The sequence below is a fragment of the Electrona antarctica genome, assembly GCF_951216825.1.
Source record: "Electrona antarctica genome assembly, chromosome: 3".
NCBI lineage: Eukaryota > Metazoa > Chordata > Actinopteri > Myctophiformes > Myctophidae > Electrona > Electrona antarctica.
Genome location: NC_136808.1, coordinates 59,025,062 through 59,033,181, shown reverse-complemented (window position 1 = coordinate 59,033,181; position 8,120 = coordinate 59,025,062). Strand labels below are relative to the sequence as shown.

Here is an 8,120-nt window from a genome sequence, read left to right as displayed (position 1 = left end):
GAAAGTCTCAGCCACACGCCCGCGCCGCACGGACACACGCACACGCCCGCACACGCACACATTTAAATACACAGTCAGACGCTCGTGCACGGTTAAACACACAAAAGGCATAATGTGCACTTAGACACAAATTCACACACATGCACTGTTGAATGGACCGGCATGTGCACTAGACTAGAGCACACACACACACACACACACACACACACACACACACACATGCACTGTTGAATGGACCGGCATGTGCACTAGACTAGACCAGGGGCTGGGGACCCCCGGACATGCTTTGGCCATGTCTGTCTCGCCACCCTCCCCACCCCATTATACCAACTGACTGCAAAAATAACCTTAATATTAGAGAAGATATATGATAAATGAATACTGAAACCAGATATAATCATTAAGGAAAGTTTATGCGCATGTAATATGTGTACTCTCTTCATTTCCATTTTCCAGCCATTCAGCTGCAAAAAAACAAACAAACATATATACATATATATATATATATATATATATATATATATATATATAGGGGGACCCCCCCAAAATTATTTGGTTGAGAACCCCTGGACTAGAGCACACACACGCTTACACTGATGCAGACATAGACACGCACGTGCACACGCACACGCACATGCACATGCGCACATTCACAATGCCAGAATTGCACATACAGTGCAACAGTTGATGAACCCTATGTTGATCTGCAGGTGAAACCCTGGGTGTTCATTCAGCTCAGAGATCAACCAAATGGACGTGTAATGGGTGGAGGTGCGTCTCCTTGTCTCTCCGCTGTGGGTCAGTGTAATGGGTGGAGGTGCGTCTCCTTGTCTCTCCGCTGTGGGTCAGTGTAATGGGTGGAGGTGCGTCTCCTTGTCTCTCCGCTGTGGGTCAGTGTAATGGGTGGAGGTGCGTCTCCTTGTCTCTCCGCTGTGGGTCAGTGTAATGGGTGGAGGTGCGTCTCCTTGTCTCTCCGCTGTGGGTCAGGCTAAACGCACAACTAACGCCTGGCTCAGGTTTAAACAGTAGTAGTACACTCATTGAGGAAGGTGTGTGTGTGTGTGTGCATGCGTGCGTGTGTGCGTGCGTGCAGCAGTGAAGTGGTTAACAGAGCCAGGGGAGGATCGTGTTACGTGGGTTTGGTCCCTACCTCCTCCTGCACCCACCCCCCACCCCCCCCCCGTCACCATTCTCTCACTTATTCCAGAGAAAGAGCGAGCGAGAGCGGGGGATGCATGCGGCGCTTGACTACCAGCGACAAAGTAGCTTTTATCTAGAAACAGTGAGAGAGAGAGAGAGAGAGAGAGAGAGAGAGAGAGAGAGAGCAAGTGGGAAGGCTGGGTTGGATGAAAGGGACAGACAGAGGGAGAGAGAGAGTGACAAGCAGTCTGAGCAGTGGAAGGAGAGAGAGAGGAGGAGTGGAGTAACAGAGGAGAGACAGAGACAGACAGAGGACAGGGACAGAGGACAGAGACAGAGGACAGAGACAGAGGACAGAGACAGAGGACAGAGACAGGACAGGGAAGGAGGAGAAGTGGAGACAGAATACATAGTTGTCTTCCTCTACACTTCTACAGCATGGAGTCATGAAGCTCTCTGTCCAACCTGGAATTCCTCTCCAGCACAACCTTAGGACCCAGAACAGGTACACACACATCTGTGTGTGTGTGTGTGTGTGTGTGTGTGTGTGTGTGTGTGCGTGTGCGTGTGCGTGTGCGTGTGCGTGTGCGCGAGTGCGTGTGCGTGTGCGTGTGTGTGTGCGTGTGCGTGTGCGTGCGTGCGAGTAAGGATCATACAGTCTATCTTGGTTACTTTGATTTATGTTAAGTTTTGGAGCCTTTTTGATCTCTCTGTGTGTTTATGTCTGAGTCTATGTATGTGCATGTCATGTGTGTGTGTGTGTGTGTGTGTGTGTGTGTGTGTGTGTGCAGAGAGAGAGAGAGAGAGAGAGAGAGAGAGAGAATGTGGGTGTGAGAGAAAGAGTGCTCAACTTAGTACATGTGAGTCCAGCGTGGGTATAATAGCTGAATGTGTGTGTGTTGATACAGTATACGTGTGGTGGACTTTCCCTCTTGTGGACATGTGGAGACCGCTGTGGTCACTGTCTGTCTGTCTGTCTGTCTGTCTGTCTGTCTGTCTGTCTGTCTGTCTGTCTGTCTGTCTGTCTGTCTGTCTGTCTGTCTGTCTGTCTGTCTCTCTGTCTCTCTGTCTCTCTCTCTCTCTCTCTCTCTCTCTCTCATATATATATATAGCAGCCTCTATGTGCTTTCTTTCTCTGCTCCACTGAACTACAGCTAAACTCACAAACATAACTCACTCCCCTGCCCTGCCTGCCTCCCTGCCTGCAGCTGCAGCTGCACATGTTGCATGTTTAAAAGCAGCTGTCTCCAACCTGCTGGGGGGGGGGGGTACTGCTCTTTTCATCTGCCAGGGGTTGGGGGTCCTGCACAGTGCACACCTATGTCGCGCCACAAGGTCCTATGTCTTTGTTTTCTGATGTCCTGACGGCACGTTTTGTTTGGGTCATGATCAGCATGACACGCCATATAGCTGTATAGTGGGAACTCTATACTGTATATGGTTTTGTCTGAGTCATAGCGAACTCTATATATGGTTTTGTCTGAGTCATAGCGAACTCTATATATGGTTTTGTCTGAGTCATAGCGAACTCTATATATGGTTTTGTCTGAGTCATAGCGAACTCTATATATGGTTTTGTCTGAGTCATAGCAAACTCTATATATGGTTTTGTCTGAGTCATAGCGAACTCTATATATGGTTTTGTCTGAGTCATAGCGAACTCTATATATGGTTTTGTCTGAGTCATAGCGAACTCTATATATGGTTTTGTCTGAGTCATAGCGAACTCTATATATGGTTTTGTCTGAGTCATAGCGAACTCTATATATGGTTTTGTCTGAGTCATAGCAAACTCTATATATGGTTTTGTCTGAGTCATAGCGAACTCTATATATGGTTTTGTCTGATTCATAGCAAACTCTATATATGGTTTTGTCTGAGTCATAGCGAACTCTATATATGGTTTTGTCTGATTCATAGCAAACTCTATATATGGTTTTGTCTGAGTCATAGCGAACTCTATATATGGTTTTGTCTGATTCATAGCAAACTCTATATATGGTTTTGTCTGAGTCATAGCAAACTCTATATATGGTTTTGTCTGAGTCATAGCAAACTCTATATATGGTTATGTCTGAGTCATAGCAAACTCTATATATGGTTTTGTCTGAGTCATAGCAAACTCTATATATGGTTTTGTCTGAGTCATAGCAAACTATATATGGTTTTGTCTGAGTCATAGCAAACTCTATATATGGTTTTGTTTGAGTCATAGCGAACTCTATATATGGTTTTGTCTGAGTCATAGCAACTCTATATATGGTTTTGTCTGAGTCATAGCAAACTCTATATATGGTTTTGTTTGAGTCATAGCGAACTCTATATATGGTTTTGTCTGAGTCATAGCAACTCTATATATGGTTTTGTCTGAGTCATAGCGAACTCTATATATGGTTATGTTATGTTATGGCATAGTCATGGTCTGAGGTCCACCCATTAGCCAATTTTAATGTAGGATGTGAAGTGCAACACTTCTTACGTATCAGATCCAGAAATCTCCATATATGGGCATAAAAGGGACACAGACAGATGGGTGGAACGGGTACTCTGACACACGGGTAAAACAGGTACTGCATAGCCGGGTGGGGCATGGATCTCCAACTTCCATCGTTACCGACTCGGTGCTCTACAGCTGGGCACTGGTCTAGTTTTATACAATTATACAAAAATAAAAAAAGTACAATTTTAGGGAGTTAGCAGATTCTCTTCTTCAGAGCAAGTAGTTGAGGATATGTGTCAAGAAAATAGGTTCAGGTATGTGCTTCAAAGTAGTTAGGATAACGATATAGATAATCTATCTATAATGTACATATATAGCATCTATCTAGTGTGCATCTTTTTTTCATTATTTCCATACACTGTTGTAGCCTACTAGGCTATGTAAGAAGCTACCTTTGACAAATATTGTCGCGAGGATGTTCTTCGGCCTTGATCTCATGATATGGTCTGACAATCTGAATATACAGTCGGGGTACCATGTCATGCTGGCCTGGCATTTATTGTTTGGAGTACAGTTTGGTCCTACAGTATAGAAGCTCCCCTCTCTGCTGTGCACTGTGGTCCTACAGTATAGAAGCTCCCCTCTCTGCTGTGCACTGTGGTCCTACAGTATAGAAGCTCCCCTCTCTTCTGTGCACTGTGGTCCTACAGTATAGAAGCTCCCCTCTCTGCTGTGCACTGTGGTCCTACAGTATAGAAGCTCCCCTCTCTTCTGTGCACTGTGGTCCTACAGTATAGAAGCTCCCCTCTCTTCTGTGCACTGTGGTCCTACAGTATAGAAGCTCCCCTCTCTTCTGTGCACTGTGGTCCTACAGTATAGAAGCTCCCCTCTCTGCTGTGCACTGTGGTCCTACAGTATAGAAGCTCCCCTCTCTTCTGTGCACTGTGGTCCTACAGTATAGAAGCTCCCCTCTCTTCTGTGCACTGTGGTCCTACAGTATAGAAGCTCCCCTCTCTGCTGTGCACTGTGGTCCTACAGTATAGAAGCTCCCCTCTCTTCTGTGCACTGTGGTCCTACAGTATAGAAGCTCCCCTCTCTTCTGTGCACTGTGGTCCTACAGTATAGAAGCTCCCCTCTCTTCTGTGCACTGTGGTCCTACAGTATAGAAGCTCCCCTCTCTTCTGTGCACTGTGGTCCTACAGTATAGAAGCTCCCCTCTCTGCTGTGCACTGTGGTCCTACAGTATAGAAGCTCCCCTCTCTTCTGTGCACTGTGGTCCTACAGTATAGAAGCTCCCCTCTCTGCTGTGCACTGTGGTCCTACAGTATAGAAGCTCCCCTCTCTTCTGTGCACTGTGGTCCTACAGTATAGAAGCTCCCCTCTCTTCTGTGCACTGTGGTCCTACAGTATAGAAGCTCCCCTCTCTTCTGTGTGTGTATAGTGACTGATCCCTGCTTTTCTACTATACTTGACTATCATAGAATTATAGCGTCTCAGACTCTGTGTGCCTCAACATACGGCCAGAATGCCTCGACACCACCGTCTACCATCTACTCCTTACACTACCGTCTACCATCTACTCCTTACACTACCGTCTACCATCTACTCCTTACACTACCGTCTACCATCTACTCCTTACACTACCGTCTACCATCTACTCCTTACACTACCGTCTACCATCTACTCCTTACACCACCGTCTACCATCTACTCCTTACGGCCAGAATGCCTCGACACCACCGTCTACCATCTACTCCTTACGGCCAGAATGCCTCGACACTACCGTCTACCATCTACTCCTTACACTACCGTCTACCATCTACTGCTTTGACACTACCGTCTACCATCTACTGCTTTGACACTATCGTCTACCATCTACTGCTTACACTACCGTCTACCATCTACTCCTTACACTACCGTCTACCATCTACTCCTTACACTACCGTCTACCATCTACTCCTTACACTACCGTCTACCATCTACTCCTTACACTACCGTCTACCATCTACTCCTTTGACACTATCGTCTACCATCTACTGCTTTGTTTGCAATCAGTCCATCTCTTTATACTCAAACACAAAAGAAGCCCTTCTGTAATTTCTACACTAACACCATAGTATACTGTACAACATATTGTGTTATCCTGCCTTCTGCTTTTTATTACTGATTGCTAAGTTACCAGAAAAGCTCTAAACCAGATTTGGTGAAGTGATTCAGAACTGGCTCCTGATGTTTCCAGGCAGCAAAGAGTTGAGTGCTTCTTAACGCAGTGTTAATGCTGAACGTCAGCTGTGGCTTTGTTTGAAGTGTGATTTATTATGATCTTTTGGTCTGGTGGGATAGCACTGCGCTGCGCTGTGCTGTGCTGTGCTGTGCTGTGCTGCGCAGTGCTGCGCAGTGCTGTGCTGTGCTGTGCTGCGCAGTGCTTCTGTGTTAGGAGACACAGAAGCACCGCATGGAGACAGGGAGACAGGGATAGAGGGAGACAGGGAGACAGGGAGACAGGGATAGAGGGAGACAGGGAGACAGGGAGACAGGGAGACAGGGATAGAGGGAGACAGGGAGACAGGGAGACAGGGGGACAGGGAGACAGGGAGACAGGGATAGAGGGAGACAGGGAGACAGGGATAGAGGGAGACAGGGAGACAGGGAGACAGGGATAGAGGGAGACAGGGGGACAGGGAGACAGGGAGACAGGGAGACAGGGATAGAGGGAGACAGGGATAGAGGGAGACAGGGAGACAGGGATAGAGGGAGACAGGGAGACAGGGATACAGGGAGACGGGGAGACAGGGGTAGAGGGAGACAGGGGGACAGGGAGACAGGGGGACAGGGAGACAGGGGGACAGGGAGACAGGGAGACGGGGAGACAGGGGTAGAGGGAGACAGGGAGACAGGGAGACAGGGGGACAGGGAGACAGGGGGGCAGGGAGACAGGGAGACAGGGGGACAGGGAGACAGGGGGACAGGGAGACAGGGGGACAGGGAGACAGGGAGACAGGGGGACAGGGAGACAGGGAGAAAGCAGGTAATATACACAGTAATGTCCTGAGTGTTCATTCTGACAGGTAAGTATAATATTGCCTTTACATAATCCAGTCTTGCACTTTCATTGTTGAATTAAGAAATCCTGGCTTTTAGAGTTAGAAGCCGTCGTTTGTTGACGGCGCTGACTGTGTGTGTGGTTATGGGATTGTGTGTGTGTGTGTGTGTGTGTGTGTGTGTGTGTGTGTGTGTGTGTGGCATTTAGCCATTAGCCCTGCCTGTGGTCTTTCAGGCTGATGTTTGCCAACCGGTCTTGTTTCCTGTCTCCCACATAGCCTCCCTTTGCAACACACACACACACACACACACACACACACACACACACACACACACACACACACACACACAGTTGAAACACACACACACACACACACACACAGTTGAAACACACACGGACACACCACTGTGCCATACAAATACATCCACCACCACACACAAACTGTCACACACACTAAGCAGTGTGGTGATATACCAACACACTCAGTCATGCCCGCACGCACGCACGCCCGCACGCACGCACGCACGCACGCACGCACGCACGCACGCACGCACGCACGCACGCACGCACGCACGCACACACGCAAGCACGCACGCACGCACTCACGCACGCACGCACGCACGCACGCACGCACGCACACGGGGAGGGTGTCTTCTCATTCTGTGTGTTTGCTGTGTGTCTGTGGCGCTGTTTGTCCATGAGAGAGGAGGAGAGTGTGTGTGTGTGTGTGTGTGTGTGTGTGTGTGTGTGTGTGTGTGTGTGTGTGTGTGTGTGTGTGTGTGTGTGTGTGTGTGTGTGTGTGTGTGTGTGTGTGTGTGTGTGTTGCCGTGGTAGAAGACAACCATGATGTCACTACTCACACAGCCCTTTGTTCATTTGATGGACAGCCCCATTTAGAGACAGAGAGACTGTGTGTGTGTGTGTGTGTGTGTGTGTGTGCGCGTGTGTGTGCTTGTGCGTGTGCGTGTGTGTGCGGCTTCAGCCCAGTTGAAATGTATTAGGATAAAGTTCCATCCATCCATCCATCCATCCATCCATGCTCATAATGCCCTGGGTTCTGTATTTTCTCGATCTCTCCTGCACTGTACGATAACATAGTGAACTAGAAAAAGTGCCCTTCTGGGCACAGGTCTCCACCAGGAGTGTGTGATGTTTGGAAAAATGTTTAGGAGTAATATAAACATGTTGTTTTGTTTGTTTGTTTGTTTGTTGCAAAAAATTTCTTCATTCTTCATTTTGTTGAGGAAATGCAGAGCCAGATCACTCATAGCATCTCTGAGGATAGAATTCTGGATGAGCAGGACATGTGCAGCATTTTGTACAAAACGGGCTACTCCTGAAAACTTTGGAAGGCAATCTTAGATAATCAGTGTAGAATCTGAGAAATCCAACAGGCTCGTCTTGATCTCATGACTACAGAGATCATGTGTACCGATTTGCGTGAGATTTGGATGAAATCTGTGCGACTAACATAAACAATGTGTTTTGCAGAAATCGG

At 47.7% G+C, this 8,120-nt stretch overlaps 1 protein-coding gene across 1 annotated transcript in view; it reads left to right on the top strand.

Annotated features, from left to right (window-relative positions):
* Positions 1 to 8,120, top strand: part of nav2a (neuron navigator 2a) — a gene marked incomplete at its 5' end in the record, with an annotated part of 162,383 nt that overhangs the window by 106,049 nt on the left and 48,214 nt on the right. The window lies entirely within an intron of this gene.